This window comes from Triticum urartu, chromosome 7A (assembly GCF_056163025.1).
Source record: "Triticum urartu cultivar PI428250 chromosome 7A, HENAU_Tu73, whole genome shotgun sequence".
NCBI lineage: Eukaryota > Viridiplantae > Streptophyta > Magnoliopsida > Poales > Poaceae > Triticum > Triticum urartu.
In genome coordinates, this window is record NC_141879.1 from 18,678,498 (window position 1) to 18,686,005 (window position 7,508).

Consider the following 7,508-nt stretch of genomic DNA (forward strand, 5'->3'; position numbering starts at 1 on the left):
GGTGGAGTTTAACAGCAGCAAGCCAGCTTTGACTCAATGGCTAATCTATACTACGGTATCAGAAACTTCTTTGGGGTGAGAAGACGCACACGAGTCCACATATTCACCAAATCAATACTCCACTATGGATTCGTTCCCGTCTCCCTACGAGAAGGCCATCCATAGTACTCACGCTTATCTTGCGGATTTTAGAGTATCCACTTCAAGTTGTCTATGTACTACATAAGTCCTCCAAGTTTCCATATCCGAGGAAAACGGCTATTCGAATAGATAATATTGACCCTGCAGGGGTGTACTTCGTCACACACGCTCTCGCCACTTATAGCCCTGTACACGTCATGTACCTCGGCAACCTTCAAGCGGAAGCCGGGCGAGGGTGTCGGCCACGACCTGACTAACCACACAAGTCTCTCATCCAGGTTTATCGCCTATTCGGGTTCCATCCGCAAGGAGATCCGGCCGGGGTGTCGCTCACGGCCCCAAACGATGTGTGCAGGGTTCCCAAGCCCACCATCCGGGTGCCACTTGGTACACCGTGCCATGGTGCTTAGTCTGTCCCAAGCCCGTCCCGTCGGACACCACCTGGTAGACAAGTAGCACTACCTACAAACGCCAGAAACTAGTTGCAACTCCTGGATAGAGATCAAGCGGATTAATAAGCCGAGAGGGGCCGGATAACCGGAACCCAATGTGTGGTAGTAACTGGACTTGGATAACATACACAGAACTCAGTGCTTAGGGACGGTTCCAATGAGACAACCCACCATGTACTCCTACATGGCCTCTCATCGCTACCTTTACCAAAATGTGTTCACACACTTAGCCTTTATCGGTAGGACATGTTCACCACTCCGATTCATTCCTGATGAATCACACCTGATACAACTCTAAGCATAGCTAGCATAAAGAAAAACAAGCATGGATGAGCAGGCACATCAAGGCGCAAGCAACTCCTACTCATGCTAGTGGGTTTCGACTATTTACTGTGGCATTGACAGGTCATGCAGAGGAATGGGTTCAGCTACCGCAGCAGAAAGTAGCAATTTGAATCGTTGTTGTCCTAATGCAGTAAAAGGAGCAGGAGCGAGAGAGTGGGATTTTATCGAGATGCTCAAGGGGGTTTGCTTGCCTGATAGATCCACGAAGAAGCACTGCTCCTCAGACAGGTACTCGGGACACCTTCTGGAGTAGAACCTATCGAGAGGGGACGGTGCCAGCAATCAATAAACAACCATATGCAACAGTATGATGCATGAAGATGACATTTCAAAGATGCTATGATTTGCCCTAATGCATGTAGCATCAATTTGGTTGAAGTCCATATGAACCAAGGATTCATATGCAAACCCCAATTTAAGTATATAACATGCCATTATTACATTTTCACTTATACATCAAGTATAAGTTGGTTTTTCATGCATGAAAGTAGCATAAATGGATTCTTTGCATTTTTCTGATAATTTTTCATATATAATTTATTTCAATCTGAGCTACGGTTGAATTTCTATGAATTTTTGAAGTTTAAACTATTTTCTGGAATTTCCTGATTTAAATTAATACCAGAAAATGATATAATGCGTCAGCACAGCGTCATGCTTACGTCAGCAGGTCAAAGGCGGCTGACCAGGTCAAACCTGACGTGTGGGGTCCACACGTCAGTGTCTGTGGTTAATCCTAATTTAAAATAAACCTAAACTGGTTTAGTTAATGGGGTTGGGCCCACGCGTCAGTGACCCAATTAGCTAAACATGGTTTGAATTAGTTGTTAAACTAATCCTAACTAAAACTTAACAGGGCCGGGGCCCACATGTCAATGACCCAGGGGAGGTCAAACTGGGCTGTGGGGGTCAACCCACACCGGAGTTGACCCTGCGCTCGTCGCCGACAAGGCCAGAGACGGCGGAGGGGCTCGGGATTCCTCCTCCGGTGACCAAATGGCCGGCGGAAGGCATCTACGTGGACCTGGGCGTGCGCCGCATTCATCTGTGCAAACGGCAGGGGTTGAGGTGGCCCGAGCTCGCCGGAGCGGAGCTCAGGGCGGCGGCCGGAATTCGGCCTCGATCGGAATCATGGCTGCAGCATGCAAAAGACAAGGGGGAGAGGGGGATTCGAGGTGGAAGCTCACGGCGAATCCAATGGCGGGGTCGGCGAGCTCGGGGAAGGCTTGGGGCAGCCGGAACGTCGACGGCGATCTCGTCGGCCGAAGCTTGAAGACGACGGCGCCGAGGAGGAAGCGGAGCTCGCCCGGGTTGCTTTGCTCGATGAGGAGGGAGAGGGGGTCGCGGCGGAGCTGGGAAGCGTGTCGGGGAGGCGCGGTAGTGGCCGAGGCCACGGTGGCTGCGAACGACGGCGACGGCGATTTCGGCCGCGAGAGAGGGAGCGAGGGGGAGGAGAGAATGGCACGGGAGAGAGCGAGAGCGGCTGGGGGGGGTGCATGGCGACGCGAGGAAGGTCCAGGCGACGACGGGGAGCGGCAAGCAGGAGCTGGCGAGGCGCGTGGCCAGCGCGCGGCGTCGTGCCCGGCTTCTCCTCTGCCTACTGGCAAGAGGTAGAAGACGGGGCTGCCCCTGGTGGGCTGGGCCGCCAGGTGGGCTGGCCAGCTGGGCCGCCCGGTAAGGACAGGTAAGTATTTTCCTTTCCTGTTTTCTTTTTCTATTTCTGACATTTGTTTTGTACCAAAAAGAAATGTTAAAACATTTCCATAAATGCTGAAAATAATTGTGGCATCTAGATATAATATTCCAGAGGCCCTCACCAATTCCCAACATTTTTGGAGCCATTAAAATATTTATATAATTTAAACAGCTCCAAATCAAATATTTATGCATTGATTCAAAAATCCAAAATGTGTAGTAAAAATGTGCATCACCTCTGGCTGTTGTTCCCAACATTATCCAAAGAGCATGAACATTTTTGAATAGCATTTTGGGTTCATTGAAAATCCATTTTAAAGTTGAACCTATTTGAATTTGCTTTGGTGCTAGGGTTTGAAACATCCCCATTTCAATTTCATTTGAAAAATAACCATGATGCACAAAGCAAGCCTAGGACCATACCAGAACTAGGGATGTGACAATGTCATTGGGTTTTGTGTTGACTTCATTCCTGGCCTTAAGAAGATAGGTCTCCCTAAATCGCGGTATGAGGGGAGACTGACAAGGAAAGGCACGCTTGGAGGGGACTCAATAATATGTAGGGACGGATATTCTTGGTCTCAAGCACACTACACAGTTCAACAAAACTCTACCTTGGTGACCCCGTATGTCGATGAGCACAATAACAGTCTGCGCTCCAAACACCCGGAGCAGTGCAACGACTGGATTACATGTGAACACATCAGGACTTTCAGTAGTTGGTTGGAAACACGTCTCAGAGATGACAACACTGTTTGTGATGAGCTGTACTTGTTGTCAGGGGACCATCTTTGACTGTATTGACTTACAAAGGATACGAGATAAATGGGAATACATTTTACACGATTGACCAAGATCAAAAGAGCACCAACCAAAACAGCGGTGTCCGCTTTAATGCAGCAACCGGGAGGGGAAAGGACACATATCACTGGTAGAAAAAGGGCCTATAGTCCCGGTTCGTAAGGGCCTTTAGTCCCGGTTCCTGAATCGGGACTAAAGTGTCGGTACTAATGCCCCGACCCTTTAGTCCCGGTTCAATCCAGAACCGGGACTGATGGGCCTCCACGTGGGCAGTGCGCAGAGCCCAGTCAGGAGACCCTTTGGTCCCGGTTGGTGGCACCAACCGGGACCAATAGGCATCCACGCGTCAGCATTTCTGTGGCTGGGGTTTTTGTTTTTTTTGAAAGGGGGGGGGGGGTTGGGGGTTTTGGGGGGTTAATTTAGGTGTTTCATATATTGTGTTAGCTAGCTATAATTAATAGAGAGAAGTGTCCTCTCTTACGTCCGTGCTTGGTCGACGCTACGTACTATACATACGTATAGAGAGGACTAGACACGCTAGTTAGCTAGTAAGCAAACGAAGGAAACAGAAGATCGTCATGAACATATATGCATACAGAGAGAAGTGATATCGACCACCTCTCCTTATCCGAGAGATTGGTCGAATAACAAGTTCTCGTATATCTATCCGACACTACCGGCTACATATATACAATAATTATCTCTTACAAATATAATCATACGGACTCATGGTCCACATAGTATTCTCCGTCTTCAGCGATCACTTGGTCAAGAAAGAATGCCGCCAATTCCTCTTGAATTGCTCGCATGCGAGCTGGTGCTAGGAGTTCATCCCGCTTCCGAAACATTTAATTTGAAGAAGGGGGTCAATACATATATATATGAATGAATGAAACTCAATACAAATGATGGTAATAAAATAAAATTGTGAATGTTGTTATTTACATACTTCATATTGTTCGTCAGAGTACCCGCCCCGCTCACAGGTCGTGTGGCGGATGGACTCGCAGATGTAGTATCCACAGAAATCATTCCCTTGTTCCTGCCACAACCACTTTACAAGAAATAGAGGTCAATCAAACTGATAAGCAAGAATGCTAAATGGTATTGATGAAACTAGCGCTTGAATCACTAGGAGATGCGCGGAACATGCTACTACAGTACTTACTTTCGGGTGTCTAAATTCCAGCTCCTTCGGCAGTCCCGGAACTGTTTTGGTGAATTTTCTCCAAACCCTGCCGGACAAAGAAAACAATTACTTGATATCAGGAAATGAACAAAATTGCTGATATGGTGGATAATGATCGATTTAACTTACTTCTTGAGGATTTCAGTCATGTCCGCATACTCCTGGGGATCTTTTCGTTTAGAGTCCAAGACGGTTACTACTCCCTGCTCAAGCCTAATCTCTAGGAGAATATAGTGGAAACTGCACACGCATGCATAACTCATCAATTACATTACTATAACCTGGACTAATATATAAGGGAAACCGAATATGCACAAGACAGTAACACTCACTCGAAGTTGTAAGGAAAGAGTATTATATCTTTGTTTTCATTTTTTTTGAATGATCGTAGCAAGTTGGCCTCGGTATCTGCGGCATGAAATTTAACCTGAGTTGCATCTATGAGATATGTGTTAATGAACCCAATATCACCAATTTGTCTTTTCTTCAATTCGGCGATCTTCATTCTGCATAATATAGTGAGGATAATTATAAATACATGCAATGAAAGAGATGAGCTATATAGAGAGACTTAATGACAGAAGTAGTAGTACTTATAGACAGTAGCAGGTGATCGTTGTTTTATCGGGGTCCAATTGATTGAAAAACTGATAGAACTCCTCAAATGGAATAGCCAACAGTTCAATTCCAACGAGGCCATGCTCCGGTTTAACTCTCGCATACAAAGTACACCTCCCCTCAGACTCTCTGCAGATTTTCAAGTACCAATCATGTAATCTTCGCATCATCGTTGTTAAAGATTTTTCATCTTTGACGAGAGGCTTCCCGTACTCGTATCTGTGTATCTGCACCTCCATGGTATCATAATGTACATCGTCGGGCAGGTAATCGTCAACATTGCCATAACCGGGCACCATCCTCGGATCGACGATGTCGCTAGGCACCTTGAGGGGGGGGGCACGATTTCTTCGCTTGTTCGCCGAGCTGGGCAATTTGTTTCCCAGCTGCTCGTCGTTCTTTCAGCCTTTGATCACTGACTGTACTTCCCGACCGCTCCGCTTCGGCCCATGTCTTTGCAATAATGCGCTCATAGTTGCCTTTCAGCGGAGACTTGGGTGGTTTTGCCAGGGCAGCCAGAGTGCGCTTCACTTTCACCGGATCTACCTTCTCCTCCGGAGGTGGATGTCTCTTTGCTTTCAACCCTTGAAACCAGTCATCCACTTCGGTTCGCGTGATCTTCGCGTTCTCCTCCGGGGTCCTCTCGTATGGTAACTTCTCTGGAGTCTTCAGAGAAGGGCCGAATCTGTATGTCCTCCCGCCTCTGGTTGTACTGCTAGACGCCGACCGAGCAGACGGAGCGGTTGTCTTCTTTACTTGCTTACGAGGCGGAGGAGAAGGACTACGACGCACCGGAGCAGCTGGAGCGGCGGCAGGTCTCTTCCGCCCTTGCTGACGAGGCGGAGAAGGAGGAGGTTGGCTGCTCGGGCGCGTCGGCGCAGGCGGAGAAGGAGGCGGAGTGCCGCCACGCGCCGGAGAAGGAGCCGACCGAGGGCCCTGATCGTCACTCGCCGGAGGAGGAGGCGGTGGAGGAGGCGGAGTGCCCTGACTCGCCGGAGGAGGAGGAGGAGGCGGAGGCGTCCAGTTCGGAAGGTTGATGAGCTCCTTCCGCCATAGGCATGGAGTCTTCAGAGCAGACCCCAGCCGAGTCTCCCCTTCACCGGTAGGGTGGTCAAGCTAGAGGTCCTCAAATCCCTCTGTTATTTCATCCACCATCACCCTAGCATATCCTTCTGGAATCGGCCGACAGTGAAAAGTTGCGCCGGGTTCAGTAGGATAAACAGAGCCAACAGCCGCCTTGACCTTCAAATTCATCCATTGCGTCATAAGGTGGCAATTTTGAGACTCCGTGATAGCATCCACGGGATAGCTGGCAGGAGCCGTCAAGGCATGCTCCGGCTGAAGCAGCTCGGTGGAAGCCACGCTGCTTCTGCGCTGAGATGGCGGGGTAGCTTCGGGGGAGGCTTCGGCAGTACGTTTGCTGCGATTTGCTTCTCGTTCCTCTATCGCGTCTACCCTTGCTTGCAGCGCCTGCATTTGGGTCTGCTACACTTTTTTCCTCCTCTCATGGGATTTGTAACCACCTGCGTCCGGAAACCCAAGCTTCCACAGAATGGAGCCTGGCATGCCTCATGTCCGTCCAGGGTGCTCAGGATTCCCGAGGGCCATTGTGAGCTCGTCGTTCTCTCTGTCTGGAAAGAACGTCCCTTCCTGCGCTGCTTCGATATACTGCTTAAGCTTACTGACTGGTATGTCCATTTGATCGTTCGTCCAAATGCACTTCCCTGTTACAGGGTCCAAGGTTCCGCCATCCCCGAAGAACCAAGTCCGGCAATGGTCTGGCCAGTTAATTGTCTCTAGTTCGATCCCTTTATGAACCAGATCATTCTCAGTCTTGGACCACTTAGGCCGGGCTACAAGGTAGCCACCTGACCCCGTGCGATGGTGAAGCTTCTTCTTCGCAGCATTTTGCTTGTTTGTCGCCGACATCTTCTTACTCTTTTCCGATGTCTTGTGGGCCACAAATGCGGGCCAGTGATCTCTGATCTTCTCATATCTGCCCTTGAATTCTGGTGTCTCATTATTTTCGACAAACTTATTCAGCTCTTTCTTCCACCTCCTGAATAGTTCTGCCATCCTCTTCAGAGCAAAAGACTTGATTAATTTCTCTTTAACTAGGTTCTCTGGATTATCCTCTGGCGGTAGGGTGAAATTTGACTTCAGCTCAGTCCAAAGATCATTTTTCTGCATATCATTGACATAAGACACCTCAGGGTCTTCTGTAGCCGGCTTAAACCATTGCTGGATGCTTATCGGGATCTTGTCCC